At 49.5% G+C, this 19,668-nt stretch overlaps 7 non-coding genes across 7 annotated transcripts; all 7 read left to right on the top strand.

Annotated features, from left to right (window-relative positions):
• The first annotated feature begins 2,986 nt into the window (after positions 1–2,986).
• Positions 2,987–3,105, top strand: LOC124791021. The gene has a single exon (XR_007016461.1). It is a non-coding gene; the product is annotated as a U5 spliceosomal RNA (small nuclear RNA).
• A 2,410-nt stretch (positions 3,106–5,515) lies between these two features.
• LOC124790926 lies at positions 5,516–5,722 on the top strand. Its single transcript, XR_007016381.1, has one exon. It is a non-coding gene; the product is annotated as a small nucleolar RNA U3 (small nucleolar RNA).
• A 953-nt stretch (positions 5,723–6,675) lies between these two features.
• Positions 6,676–6,794, top strand: LOC124791105. Its single transcript, XR_007016533.1, has one exon. It is a non-coding gene; the product is annotated as a U5 spliceosomal RNA (small nuclear RNA).
• Positions 6,795–9,205: 2,411 nt separating this feature from the next.
• Positions 9,206–9,412, top strand: LOC124790924. Its single transcript, XR_007016380.1, has one exon. It is a non-coding gene; the product is annotated as a small nucleolar RNA U3 (small nucleolar RNA).
• Positions 9,413–10,365: 953 nt separating this feature from the next.
• Positions 10,366–10,484, top strand: LOC124791055. Its single transcript, XR_007016491.1, has one exon. It is a non-coding gene; the product is annotated as a U5 spliceosomal RNA (small nuclear RNA).
• Positions 10,485–18,373: 7,889 nt separating this feature from the next.
• On the top strand, positions 18,374–18,580 carry LOC124790923. The gene has a single exon (XR_007016379.1). It is a non-coding gene; the product is annotated as a small nucleolar RNA U3 (small nucleolar RNA).
• A 953-nt stretch (positions 18,581–19,533) lies between these two features.
• LOC124791020 lies at positions 19,534–19,652 on the top strand. The gene has a single exon (XR_007016460.1). It is a non-coding gene; the product is annotated as a U5 spliceosomal RNA (small nuclear RNA).
• The last annotated feature ends 16 nt before the right edge of the window (positions 19,653–19,668 follow it).

Here is a 19,668-nt window from a genome sequence, read left to right as displayed (position 1 = left end):
GTCGTTCCGCCGCCCAGTTACGGCGGTGGCATCGGTTCCTCTCCTCCCTTCAAGGCGACCTCATTCCCATCCCCCAGCACACCCGTCCCGAATCCAACTCCACTCCTGATGTTATCCTCTCCTCCCCCAACCTCCTTGGCCGCATAACGGTGGATGTCCTGGAACCTATTGGTAGCGACCATCTCCCTGTCCTCCTCACCGTATCGGACGGTCGTCGCCCTCGCCCCGACCCTCGTACTGATCCTCCCCCTAAGTATGTCCACGATTATTCCCGAGCCGACTGGAATGCCTACCGGGATACCCTCTCCACCCAGGTCGATAGCCACCCTCTCACCTACCACCACCCTGACGATGTCACCCATGCCGCCTCCTTTCTCCAGCAGACCTTGTCTGAGGCCGTGGAGGCCCACGTTCCTACTGTCGCCATCCACCCCCACCGTCCTACCTTACCCCCGCAGGCCGTTCTCCTCCTCCGTGAATCCCGTCGTCTCTACCGTGCCTTCCTCCGCACGCGTGACCCGGACACACTACGACGCCACCGGCAACTCCAGCGACACGTTCGTAATTTGCTCGCGGCTAAGAAACGCCGGGACTGGCGACAGACATGCACCCGTTTGAATGAAACCCTACCAATCAACTCGTCCAAGTTCTGGTCGGCCTTCCGTCGCCTTACCGGAACTAAACCCTCCCCCTACTATCCTCTTCTCCACGATGATCACCCCTTCCCTGACGCCCTTAGTAAGGCCAATCACTTTGCCTCCTACCTCTCCGATGTTTTCTCCATCCCCGATGATCCTCAGTTCGATTACTCCCTCTTCCCGGATATCCGCGATCGAACTGACACCTCTGTCCCTCCCCTCGCTCCTGGTTTCCAGTACTTGGACAACATTACACACACGGAACTCAATACCCCTATCACTACACAGGATCTCATTGATACACTCCGCACAAAACGCAACACCGCTCCTGGTCACGATCGTGCCACCTACCGTCACCTTCGTGAAGCTCCTGTCTCTTTCCTCTCCACCCTGGCCAGGCTCTACAATGTAGTCCTGTCCACCGGTTACTACCCCGACCTGTGGAAAACCTCCCGCATCCTCATGTTCCTTAAACCTAGCAAACCGCCGTCCGCCGTCTCCTCTTACCGTCCTATCAGCCTTACCTCGGTCTTCAGCAAGGTCCTGGAATCTATCCTCACCCGCCGCATCCACCAGCATCTCCGCCAGCACCGCCTCCTTCCCGTCACCCAGTGTGGCTTTCGGCCATCCTTCTCTTCCGACGATCTTCTCCTTCACCTCACTCATCTCCTCTCCGAACAGCTTAATTCCCGTCGCTCCGCCATCTTCCTCTCCCTTGACCTCGAACGCGCTTATGACCGTGTCTGGCATTCCGGTCTCCTCTTCAAGCTCCAAACCTTTGCCCTTCCCATTAACTACGTCCGTCTGATCGGTTCCTTTCTCTCCCGCCGTCCTTCCTATGTCACCATCCATAACACAGATTCCTACACTTTTTTTCCCTCCGCCGGTGTGCCCCAAGGCTCCGTCCTCTCCCCCCTTCTGTACCTTTTGTACACGGCGGACATGCCGCCGCCGTCACCCCCCGTCCACCTTCTCCAGTTTGCCGATGACACTGCCTTCCTTGCTCTTGCCCCCACCCTACAACGCTCCCAACGCCTTCTCCAATCCCATCTTGACCGCTTCACTGCTTGGTGCAACCAGTGGTTGCTTAAGGTCAATCCCTCCAAAACCCAGGCGATCATTGTAGGCAAAACCACCCCTTCCTTCCGCCTCCTTGATTTCTATCTCACCGTTTCTGGCCGTCCTCTCGCTCTCACCCCCACCCTTAAGTACCTTGGCGTCACCCTCGACCGTCGCCTCTCCTGGACTCCCCATCTCCAGACCATCCAAGCCAAGGCACGTTCCCGACTCCGTCTCCTCAAGCTCCTTTCCGGCCGTACGTGGGGTCTGGACCCCTCCACCATCCTACACACCTATAAGTCCCTCATCCGCCCTATCCTCTGTTACGCCCATCCCGCCTGGATCTCCGCCCCCCCTTCCTTTTATAAATCCCTCCAAATCCTTGAACGCCATGCTCTCCGCCTTGCCTATCGCATCCGTCTCCCCTCCCCCACGCGGATCCTGTATGATCTTATCTCCTTCCCTCACCTCCTCCTCTTCCTCGAAAGGATACGAATCCTCTACACCTCCCGTAAACTCGATCCTCCCCACCCGCTCGTCTCCCCGATCCTCTCCCACCCCCGCCCGCTGCCGCGCCTGTACTCTCATGTCCCACCCGGTCTCCATCTCTCCACCCTCCTTACCCTCTCCCAAGGTGGCTTCCGCCAGCTCCCCCTACCTGATGATGCCCTCCTCCCCTCCATCTACCCCTCCTACCAACTTTGATCCTCCCGCCCTCCTCCCGTGCTTGCTCCTCCGGGCACCCTCCCTCCCTTCTCTCCCTTTTTCCCTCCCTCCTCCTTTTCTCTCCCCTTCTCCCCCCGGCCTCCCCTCCCCTGTCCCTCTCCCTCTTGCCCCCGTCTCCCCCGCCGTTGGCATCCTTTTCTCCCCTCTCCCCCCACCTCCCCCCTGTTCCACTCTTGGCAGGTCCCCGGACTCGCACACGCTACGTGGACTTTCGCGCGCCGGAGATGGCCGCCATCAGTGTCTTGTGTGTGCCGTCATGTTTCGTGTTCAGTGTTTCCCGTCATGCTCCGTTGTTCACCAGTGCCATCGTCTTCTTCAGTATCTGTGCGTCGTCTCAACAGTTTGCAGTGTGGTTTATCGTCAAGTGTGAACGGCTCCGTGTTTGTCTCTCTGTGTCTCCTATTTTATCGCCCACCATTTTGTGACTTTTCTGTTTTTCTCCTGTTTTTGTGCTTCTGTCTCATTTGGCTGAAGAGCAGCGTATTGTGCTGCTGCCAGCCTGCTTATTGTATAGGCATTAAAATGACAATAAAGTAAAAAAAAAAAACAAAAAACGTTGATCGGCACTCTGGTTTCCCTTCAAAACGAATAAATCTTTCGCCTTTTACTAAAGATTTCCGTGGAGGGGAACATTAAATGAGTCTATAAGGTATTTTTCGTAGTGCTCGGCTATTGCTGAGCCATCATCACAAGTGAAAACGTAATGTAAGTAGCAAGAGGTAGATTGTGTTGTGTGAATGAAGGGCGTGGAGTAGCGGATGACGTTGGTTCAGGCAGATATTTGTTTTTTTAAAATTTGAAATTGTAATAGGCCGTGTCGTAGTATAATGAAACAAGTACATTTGCCCTGAAATGGCGTGCAGTGTGTTAGACGATTGTGTAAAGAGAGAGCTACAGGACTACCTGGAAACACTTGGTGAACCCTTGCCGTACCTCAGTTCTAGATGATTTGAGAGTGTTTACTTGCACTGCAGTTGCACAACAGCATATAAACTGATATTTGGAAGTGAATGATGAATGATAGGCTTTGTAAGAAATACTGGTATGTGATTAGTAGATTATGTTTTGAAACCCAAAATTATTTTTACCACAGAAGTTTGTGATTTGTAGGTATGATGTGAGTGAGCTTTGGGCCGAAGATGGTGGTTAGTTGGGCAGGATAAGTATTTAAATGGTTTTCAATAGAGTGGATATTAGTGACACTGGCTTGTTGCCATAATGTGTTTGTTCATAACAGTGTACTCAGTTGTGTAGAAGATTTAGGTGAGAAAGAGACAGTTGTTGAATATGACATAAATAGCTAGAAATGAAGTAAGTAGCAATTTCCTGCTAGGTGTAGTTTGGGTATGGTGTGTCTCAGTGAGAGAGAAATCTTGAAATTGAAGGGTTGTTCCTAGCTACAGTCTTGGAAACTATGTATCTGCTGTTGACTCCAATGTTTTCAAGATTACTTGTGTACAAAATTGGGCAGACTTTGCAGTTTCTTCTTCAGTAAATCAGTGGAAGGTGGTGCAGATAATGGTAAAAATGTTCAGTGCCTCCTGTGAGTTGTTGATGCTGCTTGTCTTTTAAGTAAAATTGATGGGGGCTCTTGATTGACCCAGCCATACACAGAGCTGGTGCATACTTGGCTTGAGAAGACTTTGGTCAGTAAATGATGAAATACCAACACAGTGCTCACAACAAAGCTCCTTTCCCTGCATTCTAGTTTCCCTCGGGTATAGAGTGACATGATATTGGCAGAGGATGTGCAGATAATCACTTTGATCAGGCTGTTTGTTTTTTTAATGCTCTTTTACCAGAATCCATGCATAGTGATAACTGTGTTCTCTGGTGGAACACGATGAGAACATTGTGTGAAGTGCACGGAAGTAGCTATTTGAGTATGTATGAAAATGTGAGGTAACCACTGTTACTCCTAAATTTCTGTGGAATAAAGTTTTCTGTATGTGTGTGTGTTTGAAAATCCCAGAGGTTCAAGTTGGTAGTTTATATGTTGCAAGCGAAAAAAGCTTTTTAGTAAACTGAGGCACTAGCATTAGTTTCCTGTTCACTGTGACAAGGAAGCTAGTATAAAAAGTAGTTTGCGGTTTTGCTTGCAGAGAAGTGCTCATGGGATGAAAGCACTGCTTGGGATTATTCTGAGATGATGGGGGGATTGCTAAACATGTAGCATTTTAGTAAGGAGCTTGTCGGAGTAGTTGTATAGTTGTAAAATTATTTGTTATTTTATGAGAAATTTCTTTATTCATAGCACATGGGCCATCATAGTTGAAGCATACAGATTGGCATGGCATGCGTAGGTCTGTAAAATGTTCTGACAGTGATGTTCATAGAGACTTGTTGTGTACTTTGATTCTTCATCTGTTTAACAGTAGACATAAGAAATGTATTAGTGGAGCAAGTAGCTGTGAAATTACTGGTGTATGATTGATAGTATGGACGTGGCGCTGAATGGAAGTGTTTGTTCAGCTGTGGGTGTTTTCATAATTGCCATGTGAGGAAGAGCAATACTCGTGATAGGCGAAAAGAGATACAGAGAGAAACACATTTGTTGCGAGTATTGTATATCAGCAGCTCCAAGGGCGGGTATCAAGTAAGACGCAAAGTGAAACGAAAGAGGAAGTATGCATGAAAGAGGCCAAATATCGACAAGAGTTCGCACTGTTAGAGTGAGGTGAATGAGCTAGTGCTGTGCGAAAATTTTCGAAGAGAGAGGCGGTTTTAAAGAAAGCACAAGAGTCCTATGAATGCCCTCTTGTGTGTTTCTCTTTCAGTGGCTATTTGGCATGTCTGCTTGCGCCATAGAATGCTACTGTATGTGCCCCAGGCCGCCATCTAGCGGCCGGAGGTGCAAGCGGTGTTTACATACAGTCTCGCCTGAGGCAATGGTCTCTCATTTCGGAACGCAAGAAGCACTGGTAGCGCACAAAATAGCTGAGTGAGATCATGGCGGCCAAGTAAGAGTAGAAGTTGGTTCTTTGCAGAATGTCCGAGCTTGTAAATCGCGAAATGTGAAGAGTGTGTCGTATTCTCGTAGGGCGTGTTGACGGTCTCGTGGCATAAGTAGCGAGCGGTGATAGCTTGCAAGCAAGATCATACTTCACAGGATCATTTCTGTAGTATGTCTTCAACTCTCTCTAGTTCAAAGCTGGAGTAGACGTAACCACGATGATGAGTGGTAGCACTTTCCCTGAGCGTGAGGCTTGCGATCGAGATTCATCGCATCTTGGTTGTAATCGATGATCGTTCACCACATTCTGAGGGATGTGGGAAGGGAATAGCGCTTTCCGAGTGGTGGTTTTATTATATAGATTAGAAGCGTAAGTCATACCTTTGGTATCGGGACACGCGTCGTTGCAGAAATGTCGCTGCAGGTTGTGGAAGGACTTTGATTGCCACATGTCATGAAAGCTTTGTGGAAGTTTCTCGAGTGTCACGGGGACGAGCCATTTGATTTGGCCTGCTCCAAGTGCTAGGCTTGGATGACAACGACGTACTTTTGAGTTACAAGAATGAGTGAGCAACACAAGAAGAGTGCAATTGATGACCATAAAAAGCTGACACACAACACAGTCTTGATAATCACCACTAATGCATGATGTACGAAACATTTAGGAGGAGCACGTTTGGCTAGCAAACATGAATTGAGTGATTTGCAAGGCACTGTTATCTGCAAGAAGGAATGCATGAAATTGGCAAATGAATAAGACTGGTTCAAATACTATCGACAGAAATTTTATTTCTGTTGTCAACTAGTATTAATTAGATGTGTGGGAGTAGGGGGATATTTCCCTTGCACCATACATCTACATACACGTTGCGTCTGATGTGGCCTAGATTTGCGTACAAAGAACTGTCTAGTTGTCAGTTTTTTCAGTGAACGAGTGTGGTAGGGAGGAGAGAGATTAGTGTTAGATGCAGAGCAGTGCGGGCAGTTGTGTGTCGGACGTTGTATGTCGGACGGTGAGTCGCCGACAGGAATTAGGCGTGCTGCCATCTGTCGGCAGGTGAGGTAATGAAGCAGCTTGAATGGTGACAGAAATGATGGAAATAGTTAACTAAAGAGTAATAGCGACGACATTTGGCAGACACGTGTTTCAGCGTTGACAGTTAGTTTGGGGTGTGTGCTTGCATGACAGTGGAAGTCTGTTGACGGTAGAGAAGTAGACAAGACGGAAAGAATTTTCCGCGTTCTCGCGGAGAAGTAATAGAGAAGCAGCTATAAGTATTGAAGTGAGGGCGTTGATCGGCACTCTGGTTTCCCTTCAAAACGAATAAATCTTTCGCCTTTTATTAAAGATTTCCGTGGAGGGGAACATTAAATGAGTCTACAAGGTATTTTTCGTAGTGCTCGGCTATTGCTGAGCCATCATCACAAGTGAAAACGTAATGTAAGTAGCAAGAGGTAGATTGTGTTGTGTGAATGAAGGGCGTGGAGTAGCGGATGACGTTGGTTCAGGCAGATATTTGTTTTTTTAAAATTTGAAATTGTAATAGGCCGTGTCGTAGTATAATGAAACAAGTACATTTGCCCTGAAATGGCGTGCAGTGTGTTAGACGATTGTGTAAAGAGAGAGCTACAGGACTACCTGGAAACACTTGGTGAACCCTTGCCGTACCTCAGTTCTAGATGATTTGAGAGTGTTTACTTGCACTGCAGTTGCACAACAGCATATAAACTGATATTTGGAAGTGAATGATGAATGATAGGCTTTGTAAGAAATACTGGTATGTGATTAGTAGATTATGTTTTGAAACCCAAAATTATTTTTACCACAGAAGTTTGTGATTTGTAGGTATGATGTGAGTGAGCTTTGGGCCGAAGATGGTGGTTAGTTGGGCAGGATAAGTATTTAAATGGTTTTCAATAGAGTGGATATTAGTGACACTGGCTTGTTGCCATAATGTGTTTGTTCATAACAGTGTACTCAGTTGTGTAGAAGATTTAGGTGAGAAAGAGACAGTTGTTGAATATGACATAAATAGCTAGAAATGAAGTAAGTAGCAATTTCCTGCTAGGTGTAGTTTGGGTATGGTGTGTCTCAGTGAGAGAGAAATCTTGAAATTGAAGGGTTGTTCCTAGCTACAGTCTTGGAAACTATGTATCTGCTGTTGACTCCAATGTTTTCAAGATTACTTGTGTACAAAATTGGGCAGACTTTGCAGTTTCTTCTTCAGTAAATCAGTGGAAGGTGGTGCAGATAATGGTAAAAATGTTCAGTGCCTCCTGTGAGTTGTTGATGCTGCTTGTCTTTTAAGTAAAATTGATAGGGGCTCTTGATTGACCCAGCCATACACAGAGCTGGTGCATACTTGGCTTGAGAAGACTTTGGTCAGTAAATGATGAAATACCAACACAGTGCTCACAACAAAGCTCCTTTCCCTGCATTCTAGTTTCCCTCGGGTATAGAGTGACATGATATTGGCAGAGGATGTGCAGATAATCACTTTGATCAGGCTGTTTGTTTTTTTTAATGCTCTTTTACCAGAATCCATGCATAGTGATAACTGTGTTCTCTGGTGGAACACGATGAGAACATTGTGTGAAGTGCACGGAAGTAGCTATTTGAGTATGTATGAAAATGTGAGGTAACCACTGTTACTCCTAAATTTCTGTGGAATAAAGTTTTCTGTATGTGTGTGTGTTTGAAAATCCCAGAGGTTCAAGTTGGTAGTTTATATGTTGCAAGCGAAAAAAGCTTTTTAGTAAACTGAGGCACTAGCATTAGTTTCCTGTTCACTGTGACAAGGAAGCTAGTATAAAAAGTAGTTTGTGGTTTTGCTTGCAAAGAAGTGCTCATGGGATGAAAGCACTGCTTGGGATTATTCTGAGATGATGGGGGGATTGCTAAACATGTAGCATTTTAGTAAGGAGCTTGTCGGAGTAGTTGTATAGTTGTAAAATTATTTGTTATTTTATGAGAAATTTCTTTATTCATAGCACATGGGCCATCATAGTTGAAGCATACAGATTGGCATGGCATGCGTAGGTCTGTAAAATGTCCTGACAGTGATGTTCATAGAGACTTGTTGTGTACTTTGATTCTTCATCTGTTTAACAGTAGACATAAGAAATGTATTAGTGGAGCAAGTAGCTGTGAAATTACTGGTGTATGATTGATAGTATGGACGTGGCGCTGAATGGAAGTGTTTGTTCAGCTGTGGGTGTTTTCATAATTGCCATGTGAGGAAGAGCAATACTCGTGATAGGCGAAAAGAGATACAGAGAGAAACACATTTGTTGCGAGTATTGTATATCAGCAGCTCCAAGGGCGGGTATCAAGTAAGACGCAAAGTGAAACGAAAGAGGAAGTATGCATGAAAGAGGCCAAATATCGACAAGAGTTCGCACTGTTAGAGTGAGGTGAATGAGCTAGTGCTGTGCGAAAATTTTCGAAGAGAGAGGCGGTTTTAAAGAAAGCACAAGAGTCCTATGAATGCCCTCTTGTGTGTTTCTCTTTCAGTGGCTATTTGGCATGTCTGCTTGCGCCATAGAATGCTACTGTATGTGCCCCAGGCCGCCATCTAGCGGCCGGAGGTGCAAGCGGTGTTTACATACAGTCTCGCCTGAGGCAATGGTCTCTCATTTCGGAACGCAAGAAGCACTGGTAGCGCACAAAATAGCTGAGTGAGATCATGGCGGCCAAGTAAGAGTAGAAGTTGGTTCTTTGCAGAATGTCCGAGCTTGTAAATCGCGAAATGTGAAGAGTGTGTCGTATTCTCGTAGGGCGTGTTGACGGTCTCGTGGCATAAGTAGCGAGCGGTGATAGCTTGCAAGCAAGATCATACTTCACAGGATCATTTCTGTAGTATGTCTTCAACTCTCTCTAGTTCAAAGCTGGAGTAGACGTAACCACGATGATGAGTGGTAGCACTTTCCCTGAGCGTGAGGCTTGCGATCGAGATTCATCGCATCTTGGTTGTAATCGATGATCGTTCACCACATTCTGAGGGATGTGGGAAGGGAATAGCGCTTTCCGAGTGGTGGTTTTATTATATAGATTAGAAGCGTAAGTCATACCTTTGGTATCGGGACACGCGTCGTTGCAGAAATGTCGCTGCAGGTTGTGGAAGGACTTTGATTGCCACATGTCATGAAAGCTTTGTGGAAGTTTCTCGAGTGTCACGGGGACGAGCCATTTGATTTGGCCTGCTCCAAGTGCTAGGCTTGGATGACAACGACGTACTTTTGAGTTACAAGAATGAGTGAGCAACACAAGAAGAGTGCAATTGATGACCATAAAAAGCTGACACACAACACAGTCTTGATAATCACCACTAATGCATGATGTACGAAACATTTAGGAGGAGCACGTTTGGCTAGCAAACATGAATTGAGTGATTTGCAAGGCACTGTTATCTGCAAGAAGGAATGCATGAAATTGGCAAATGAATAAGACTGGTTCAAATACTATCGACAGAAATTTTATTTCTGTTGTCAACTAGTATTAATTAGATGTGTGGGAGTAGGGGGATATTTCCCTTGCACCATACATCTACATACACGTTGCGTCTGATGTGGCCTAGATTTGCGTACAAAGAACTGTCTAGTTGTCAGTTTTTTCAGTGAACGAGTGTGGTAGGGAGGAGAGAGATTAGTGTTAGATGCAGAGCAGTGCGGGCAGTTGTGTGTCGGACGTTGTATGTCGGACGGTGAGTCGCCGACAGGAATTAGGCGTGCTGCCATCTGTCGGCAGGTGAGGTAATGAAGCAGCTTGAATGGTGACAGAAATGATGGAAATAGTTAACTAAAGAGTAATAGCGACGACATTTGGCAGACACGTGTTTCAGCGTTGACAGTTAGTTTGGGGTGTGTGCTTGCATGACAGTGGAAGTCTGTTGACGGTAGAGAAGTAGACAAGACGGAAAGAATTTTCCGCGTTCTCGCGGAGAAGTAATAGAGAAGCAGCCATAAGTATTGAAGTGAGGGCGTTGATCGGCACTCTGGTTTCCCTTCAAAACGAATAAATCTTTCGCCTTTTACTAAAGATTTCCGTGGAGGGGAACATTAAATGAGTCTACAAGGTATTTTTCGTAGTGCTCGGCTATTGCTGAGCCATCATCACAAGTGAAAACGTAATGTAAGTAGCAAGAGGTAGATTGTGTTGTGTGAATGAAGGGCGTGGAGTAGCGGATGACGTTGGTTCAGGCAGATATTTGTTTTTTTAAAATTTGAAATTGTAATAGGCCGTGTCGTAGTATAATGAAACAAGTACATTTGCCCTGAAATGGCGTGCAGTGTGTTAGACGATTGTGTAAAGAGAGAGCTACAGGACTACCTGGAAACACTTGGTGAACCCTTGCCGTACCTCAGTTCTAGATGATTTGAGAGTGTTTACTTGCACTGCAGTTGCACAACAGCATATAAACTGATATTTGGAAGTGAATGATGAATGATAGGCTTTGTAAGAAATACTGGTATGTGATTAGTAGATTATGTTTTGAAACCCAAAATTATTTTTACCACAGAAGTTTGTGATTTGTAGGTATGATGTGAGTGAGCTTTGGGCCGAAGATGGTGGTTAGTTGGGCAGGATAAGTATTTAAATGGTTTTCAATAGAGTGGATATTAGTGACACTGGCTTGTTGCCATAATGTGTTTGTTCATAACAGTGTACTCAGTTGTGTAGAAGATTTAGGTGAGAAAGAGACAGTTGTTGAATATGACATAAATAGCTAGAAATGAAGTAAGTAGCAATTTCCTGCTAGGTGTAGTTTGGGTATGGTGTGTCTCAGTGAGAGAGAAATCTTGAAATTGAAGGGTTGTTCCTAGCTACAGTCTTGGAAACTATGTATCTGCTGTTGACTCCAATGTTTTCAAGATTACTTGTGTACAAAATTGGGCAGACTTTGCAGTTTCTTCTTCAGTAAATCAGTGGAAGGTGGTGCAGATAATGGTAAAAATGTTCAGTGCCTCCTGTGAGTTGTTGATGCTGCTTGTCTTTTAAGTAAAATTGATAGGGGCTCTTGATTGACCCAGCCATACACAGAGCTGGTGCATACTTGGCTTGAGAAGACTTTGGTCAGTAAATGATGAAATACCAACACAGTGCTCACAACAAAGCTCCTTTCCCTGCATTCTAGTTTCCCTCGGGTATAGAGTGACATGATATTGGCAGAGGATGTGCAGATAATCACTTTGATCAGGCTGTTTGTTTTTTTAATGCTCTTTTACCAGAATCCATGCATAGTGATAACTGTGCTCTCTGGTGGAACACGATGAGAACATTGTGTGAAGTGCACGGAAGTAGCTATTTGAGTATGTATGAAAATGTGAGGTAACCACTGTTACTCCTAAATTTCTGTGGAATAAAGTTTTCTGTATGTGTGTGTGTTTGAAAATCCCAGAGGTTCAAGTTGGTAGTTTATATGTTGCAAGCGAAAAAAGCTTTTTAGTAAACTGAGGCACTAGCATTAGTTTCCTGTTCACTGTGACAAGGAAGCTAGTATAAAAAGTAGTTTGCGGTTTTGCTTGCAAAGAAGTGCTCATGGGATGAAAGCACTGCTTGGGATTATTCTGAGATGATGGGGGGATTGCTAAACATGTAGCATTTTAGTAAGGAGCTTGTCGGAGTAGTTGTATAGTTGTAAAATTATTTGTTATTTTATGAGAAATTTCTTTATTCATAGCACATGGGCCATCATAGTTGAAGCATACAGATTGGCATGGCATGCGTAGGTCTGTAAAATGTCCTGACAGTGATGTTCATAGAGACTTGTTGTGTACTTTGATTCTTCATCTGTTTAACAGTAGACATAAGAAATGTATTAGTGGAGCAAGTAGCTGTGAAATTACTGGTGTATGATTGATAGTATGGACGTGGCGCTGAATGGAAGTGTTTGTTCAGCTGTGGGTGTTTTCATAATTGCCATGTGAGGAAGAGCAATACTCGTGATAGGCGAAAAGATTTTTTTTTTTTTTACTTTATTGTCATTTTAATGCCTATACAATAAGCAGGCTGGCAGCAGCACACTACGCTGCTCTTCAGCCAAATGAGACAGAAGCACAAAAAAACAGGAGAAAAACAGAAAAGTCACAAAATGGTGGGCGATAAAATAGGAGACACAGAGAGACAAACACGGAGCCGTTCACACTTGACGATAAACCACACTGCAAACTGTTGAGACGACGCACAGATACTGAAGAAGACGATGGCACTGGTGAACAACGGAGCGTGACGGGAAACACTGAACACGAAACATGACGGCACACACAAGACACTGATGGCGGCGATCTCCGGCGCGCGAAAGTCCACGTAGCGTGTGCGAGTCCGGGGACCTGCCAAGAGTGGAACAGGGGGGAGGTGGGGGGAGAGGGGAGAAAAGGATGCCAACGGCGGGGGAGACGGGGGCAAGAGGGAGAGGTACAGGGGAGGGGAGGCCGGGGGGAGAAGGGGAGAGAAAAGGAGGAGGGAGGGAAAAAGGGAGAGAAGGGAGGGAGGGTGCCCGGAGGAGCAAGCACGGGAGGAGGGCGGGAGGATCAAAGTTGGTAGGAGGGGTAGATGGAGGGGAGGAGGGCATCATCAGGTAGGGGGAGCTGGCGGAAGCCACCTTGGGAGAGGGTAAGGAGGGTGGAGAGATGGAGACCGGGTGGGACATGAGAGTACAGGCGCGGCAGCGGGCGGGGGTGGGAGAGGATCGGGGAGACGAGCGGGTGGGGAGGATCGAGTTTACGGGAGGTGTAGAGGATGCGTATCCTTTCGAGGAAGAGGAGGAGGTGAGGGAAGGAGATAAGATCATACAGGATCCGCGTGGGGGAGGGGAGACGGATGCGATAGGCAAGGCGGAGAGCATGGCGTTCAAGGATTTGGAGGGATTTATAAAAGGAAGGGGGGGCGGAGATCCAGGCGGGATGGGCGTAACAGAGGATAGGGCGGATGAGGGACTTATAGGTGTGGAGGATGGTGGAGGGGTCCAGACCCCACGTACGGCCGGAAAGGAGCTTGAGGAGACGGAGTCGGGAACGTGCCTTGGCTTGGATTGTCTGGAGATGGGGAGTCCAGGAGAGGCGACGGTCGAGGGTGACGCCAAGGTACTTAAGGGTGGGGGTGAGAGCGATAGGACGGCCATAAACGGTGAGATAGAAATCAAGGAGGCGGAAGGAAGGGGTGGTTTTGCCTACAATGATCGCCTGGGTTTTGGAGGGATTGACCTTAAGCAACCACTGGTTGCACCAAGCAGTGAAGCGGTCAAGATGGGATTGGAGAAGGCGTTGGGAGCGTTGTAGGGTGGGGGCAAGAGCAAGGAAGGCAGTGTCATCGGCAAACTGGAGAAGGTGGACGGGGGGTGACGGCGGCGGCATGTCCGCCGTGTACAAAAGGTACAGAAGGGGGGAGAGGACGGAGCCTTGGGGCACACCGGCGGAGGGAAAAAAAGTGTAGGAATCTGTGTTATGGATGGTGACATAGGAAGGACGGCGGGAGAGAAAGGAACCGATCAGACGGACGTAGTTAATGGGAAGGGCAAAGGTTTGGAGCTTGAAGAGGAGACCGGAATGCCAGACACGGTCATAAGCGCGTTCGAGGTCAAGGGAGAGGAAGATGGCGGAGCGACGGGAATTAAGCTGTTCGGAGAGGAGATGAGTGAGGTGAAGGAGAAGATCGTCGGAAGAGAAGGATGGCCGAAAGCCACACTGGGTGACGGGAAGGAGGCGGTGCTGGCGGAGATGCTGGTGGATGCGGCGGGTGAGGATAGATTCCAGGACCTTGCTGAAGACCGAGGTAAGGCTGATAGGACGGTAAGAGGAGACGGCGGACGGCGGTTTGCTAGGTTTAAGGAACATGAGGATGCGGGAGGTTTTCCACAGGTCGGGGTAGTAACCGGTGGACAGGACTACATTGTAGAGCCTGGCCAGGGTGGAGAGGAAAGAGACAGGAGCTTCACGAAGGTGACGGTAGGTGGCACGATCGTGACCAGGAGCGGTGTTGCGTTTTGTGCGGAGTGTATCAATGAGATCCTGTGTAGTGATAGGGGTATTGAGTTCCGTGTGTGTAATGTTGTCCAAGTACTGGAAACCAGGAGCGAGGGGAGGGACAGAGGTGTCAGTTCGATCGCGGATATCCGGGAAGAGGGAGTAATCGAACTGAGGATCATCGGGGATGGAGAAAACATCGGAGAGGTAGGAGGCAAAGTGATTGGCCTTACTAAGGGCGTCAGGGAAGGGGTGATCATCGTGGAGAAGAGGATAGTAGGGGGAGGGTTTAGTTCCGGTAAGGCGACGGAAGGCCGACCAGAACTTGGACGAGTTGATTGGTAGGGTTTCATTTAAACGGGTGCATGTCTGTCGCCAGTCCCGGCGTTTCTTAGCCGCGAGCAAATTACGAACGTGTCGCTGGAGTTGCCGGTGGCGTCGTAGTGTGTCCGGGTCACGCGTGCGGAGGAAGGCACGGTAGAGACGACGGGATTCACGGAGGAGGAGAACGGCCTGCGGGGGTAAGGTAGGACGGTGGGGGTGGATGGCGACAGTAGGAACGTGGGCCTCCACGGCCTCAGACAAGGTCTGCTGGAGAAAGGAGGCGGCATGGGTGACATCGTCAGGGTGGTGGTAGGTGAGAGGGTGGCTATCGACCTGGGTGGAGAGGGTATCCCGGTAGGCATTCCAGTCGGCTCGGGAATAATCGTGGACATACTTAGGGGGAGGATCAGTACGAGGGTCGGGGCGAGGGCGACGACCGTCCGATACGGTGAGGAGGACAGGGAGATGGTCGCTACCAATAGGTTCCAGGACATCCACCGTTATGCGGCCAAGGAGGTTGGGGGAGGAGAGGATAACATCGGGAGTGGAGTTGGATTCGGGACGAGTGTGCTGGGGGATGGGGATGAGGTCGCCTTGAAGGGAGGAGAGGAACCGATGCCACCGCCGTAACTGGGCGGCGGAACGACTATGGATGTTGAGGTCGGCGGCGATCACGTAGGAGGAGAAGGTACGGTCAATGTGGGAGAGGAAGTCGAAGGGAAGAGGGGCGTTAGGGCGGACATAGATGGTGGCGCAGGTAATGGTAAGGCCAGGGAAGAAGAGACTAAGGATCAGGTGTTCGGTGGGGTCGGGAAGGAGAGGTTGGAGCCGAACGGGGATCTGGCGGTGGTGGCCAATGGCAACTCCGCCACGCGCAACTGGGAGGGGATTATCGGAGCGGTGGAGGAGATAGGGGGAGGTGTGGATGGAGTGGTGGGGTTGGAGGAAGGTTTCATTGAGGAGGAAGGCATCCACACGGTGGGTAGCAAGGGTGTGCAGGAAAAGGTTCTTGTTGGCGGGAAGGGAGCGGATATTGTTGAAAAGGATACGATGCTGTCGTGCCATGATAAGGATTTAGACGAGGGTGTCAAGGCGGGAGAAGGTGAAATGGGCCTGGTTATTGGAATAGGTGGCGTACATTTTAAGGTGGAATATGGAACGGGCGGCGAGGGAGATCTGTTGGAGGGTGTGGGGGCGCTGAAAGGGATGGACGTTTTGGAGGACAATGGTGAGGAACCTGATGATGTCCTCAGCAGTGGGAGGGGGACGAAGGGAATTGCCAGGAGGGGTGGGGGCGTCCAGGGGACGGACAGGGACGGTGAGTTCAGGGGTGGTGGGAGGGGGCCGGGCTTTACACTTTTGGGAGTAGGTAGGGTGGGGGAGGCTGCAGGTATTACAGGAGGGAGGGGATTGGAGGTTGGGGCACTGCCGGAGGAAGTGCGCTTGGCGACAATGCGGGCATGTGGGGGCCTCGCGGCACTCGGCTGTTGTGTGTGCATTGTAGCGCAGACATCTCTGGCAGCGCAGGGATTGAGGGGGGGAACGGGAGGGGTCGACTTTGTACCGCTGATTGAAGAGGAGGGCACCCTCCTTCAGGAGACGGTCAATGGAGGGGGCGTCCTCAGAGAACACCCGCATAAGGCGGGTGGGGCCGGTCGCGTTAAAAATGCGGCGGACTGCCCGCACCTCCAGGGTGGGATGGGCCTTCAGCTCCGCCAACACCTCCTCCTCCGTGATCGACGGACTAAGCCGAGTGATCACGGCGGTGAGGGTCGGCGGGCGACGCGGGGGTTGGGGTTGGCGGGTAGGAGATGGGGAGGGAGCAGGGGTGAGGGAGGCGTTAGGGCCAAAACGGGTGATGGGGAGGCGGGAGAGGATGTCAGTATGGAGGGTTGGGCTGGGGGAGGAGATGAGAACGGAATCCCGTCTGGGAGTAAGGAGAGAGATGGGGGCGCCAGGGAAATGTTGGCGGAGGAGGAGGGAGAGATTCCGGGCCTCGAGGAATGAAGGATCGGGACGGGACAGGAGATATTTGTAGAGACCGGGTGGGGAGGAGGAGGAGGAGGAGGAGGAGGGAGCGGGGCCTGGTGGGGAGACGTCCATGGCATTTTGGGGTGGGGTTGGGGGGCGGGGTGGAGCCTTTTTAGGAGCAGAGGGAGTGGGGGCGGCACTAGGGCGTTTGACAGCGGCAGATGGGCGGGTGGTGATAAGAGGGACGGGAACAATGGGGAGGTGGTGGGAAGGGGCAGGTCCCGGCACGGATGCAGCAGGCGGCGCCGGAGATAATGACTGTGACGGTGCAGGCGAAGGTGGCAGTGACGGCGACGGTGAAGTCGATGAAGATGGCGGTGGTGGTGGTGGCGGCGGTGACGGCGATGGCGACGGGGAGAGCTGGGCGTGGGCAGTGGCCCGACGGGCCACCACCCGAGCCGGAGCGGCAGTGACAGGCTGGGGGAGGGGGGGGGAAGGGATCAGAACGAGAGGAAGAGGCGGGAGAGGGGGCGACAAAAAGCGAGGGCGAAGGGATAGAGAGGAGGGGAGGGATGGAAGGAGGGGGGTGGGACTGGGCACACCAAGTGATAGTGGTGGAGGCGGCGGAAGGGGACGTATACACGATGGCGGTGGTGGTGGTTGTGACGGTGGTGGTGGGGGCAGACATGACGACAAGGAGAAGAAAGAAAAAACACAGCACTAAAAGGACAGGACACACACTGGGGGACGACGGACGGCGACGGCGACGGCGAACGGCGACGGCGAACGGCGACGGCGAACGGCGACGGCGAACGGCGACGGCGACGGCGAGAGGCAGGAACGCTGCTGCCGCGGACGGGGCCGGGGCGGCTGCGGCTGCGGCTGCTGCTGCTGCTGCTGCTGCTGCCGCTGCTGCCTGGACTGCTGCTGGCTGGACTGCTGCTGGCTGGACTGCTGCTGGCACCGGAGGGCTGCTGGCTGGCTGGCTGGCTGGCTGGCTGGCTGGCTGGCGGCGGGACCACTGCTGCAGGCCGGGACCGGGAACTGCTGCTGCTGCTGCTGCTGCTGCTGCTGCTGCTGGGCTGGCCGGCACCTGTAAACCCTAACACTTCGATTAGCGCGAAAATTGCACCATCGAAGGGCGGTAACCTTTCGGTGTACCGCCGGAGATGGCGAAAAGAGATACAGAGAGAAACACATTTGTTGCGAGTATTGTATATCAGCAGCTCCAAGGGCGGGTATCAAGTAAGACGCAAAGTGAAACGAAAGAGGAAGTATGCATGAAAGAGGCCAAATATCGACAAGAGTTCGCACTGTTAGAGTGAGGTGAATGAGCTAGTGCTGTGCGAAAATTTTCGAAGAGAGAGGCGGTTTTAAAGAAAGCACAAGAGTCCTATGAATGCCCTCTTGTGTGTTTCTCTTTCAGTGGCTATTTGGCATGTCTGCTTGCGCCATAGAATGCTACTGTATGTGCCCCAGGCCGCCATCTAGCGGCCGGAGGTGCAAGCGGTGTTTACATACAGTCTCGCCTGAGGCAATGGTCTCTCATTTCGGAACGCAAGAAGCACTGGTAGCGCACAAAATAGCTGAGTGAGATCATGGCGGCCAAGTAAGAGTAGAAGTTGGTTCTTTGCAGAATGTCCGAGCTTGTAAATCGCGAAATGTGAAGAGTGTGTCGTATTCTCGTAGGGCGTGTTGACGGTCTCGTGGCATAAGTAGCGAGCGGTGATAGCTTGCAAGCAAGATCATACTTCACAGGATCATTTCTGTAGTATGTCTTCAACTCTCTCTAGTTCAAAGCTGGAGTAGACGTAACCACGATGATGAGTGGTAGCACTTTCCCTGAGCGTGAGGCTTGCGATCGAGATTCATCGCATCTTGGTTGTAATCGATGATCGTTCACCACATTCTGAGGGATGTGGGAAGGGAATAGCGCTTTCCGAGTGGTGGTTTTTTTATATAGATTAGAAGCGTAAGTCATACCTTTGGTATCGGGACACGCGTCGTTGCAGAAATGTCGCTGCAGGTTGTGGAAGGACTTTGATTGCCACATGTCATGAAAGCTTTGTGGAAGTTTCTCGAGTGTCACGGGGACGAGCCATTTGATTTGGCCTGCTCCAAGTGCTAGGCTTGGATGACAACGACGTACTTTTGAGTTACAAGAATGAGTGAGCAACACAAGAAGAGTGCAATTGATGACCATAAAAAGCTGACACACAACACAGTCTTGATAATCACCACTAATGCATGATGTACGAAACATTTAGGAGGAGCACGTTTGGCTAGCAAACATGAATTGAGTGATTTGCAAGGCACTGTTATCTGCAAGAAGGAATGCATGAAATTGGCAAATGAATAAGACTGGTTCAAATACTATCGACAGAAATTTTATTTCTGTTGTCAACTAGTATTAATTAGATGTGTGGGAGTAGGGGGATATTTCCCTTGCACCATACATCTACATACACGTTGCGTCTGATGTGGCCTAGATTTGCGTACAAAGAACTGTCTAGTTGTCAGTTTTTTCAGTGAACGAGTGTGGTAGGGAGGAGAGAGATTAGTGTTAGATGCAGAGCAGTGCGGGCAGTTGTGTGTCGGACGTTGTATGTCGGACGGTGAGTCGCCGACAGGAATTAGGCGTGCTGCCATCTGTCGGCAGGTGAGGTAATGAAGCAGCTTGAATGGTGACAGAAATGATGGAAATAGTTAACTAAAGAGTAATAGCGACGACATTTGGCAGACACGTGTTTCAGCGTTGACAGTTAGTTTGGGGTGTGTGCTTGCATGACAGTGGAAGTCTGTTGACGGTAGAGAAGTAGACAAGACGGAAAGAATTTTCCGCGTTCTCGCGGAGAAGTAATAGAGAAGCAGCCATAAGTATTGAAGTGAGGGCGTTGATCGGCACTCTGGTTTCCCTTCAAAACGAATAAATCTTTCGCCTTTTACTAAAGATTTCCGTGGAGGGGAACATTAAATGAGTCTATAAGGTATTTTTCGTAGTGCTCGGCTATTGCTGAGCCATCATCACAAGTGAAA

Source organism: Schistocerca piceifrons, chromosome 3 (assembly GCF_021461385.2).
Source record: "Schistocerca piceifrons isolate TAMUIC-IGC-003096 chromosome 3, iqSchPice1.1, whole genome shotgun sequence".
Lineage (NCBI taxonomy): Eukaryota > Metazoa > Arthropoda > Insecta > Orthoptera > Acrididae > Schistocerca > Schistocerca piceifrons.
Note: the sequence above shows the minus strand (reverse complement) of the source record. Positions and strands in the feature narration are given on the sequence as shown.